Source organism: Trachymyrmex cornetzi, unplaced genomic scaffold, assembly GCF_001594075.2.
Source record: "Trachymyrmex cornetzi isolate Tcor2-1 unplaced genomic scaffold, Tcor1.1 scaffold1488, whole genome shotgun sequence".
Lineage (NCBI taxonomy): Eukaryota > Metazoa > Arthropoda > Insecta > Hymenoptera > Formicidae > Trachymyrmex > Trachymyrmex cornetzi.
Genome location: NW_017296079.1, coordinates 94596 through 94855, shown reverse-complemented (window position 1 = coordinate 94855; position 260 = coordinate 94596).

Sequence of the window (260 nt, the reverse complement as noted above, 5' to 3'; positions counted from 1 at the left end):
AACCAAATGTATATATATTTGAATGTACAGACCCGAAAACTGCCATAATATATGCGTGTGGCACATTCCGGGTCTGTACAACCAAATGTATATACATTTGGGTGAATGTATATACATTTAAATGTACAGACCCGGATTCTGCCATTGTATTCATTTGGCAGATTCCAGGACGTCCCGGAACCTGCTTCATGACAAAATATTTCCAGTACAGTCCTGGAAAATGCCAAATGTCCTGCAATCTGCCAATACATAACGGAAGA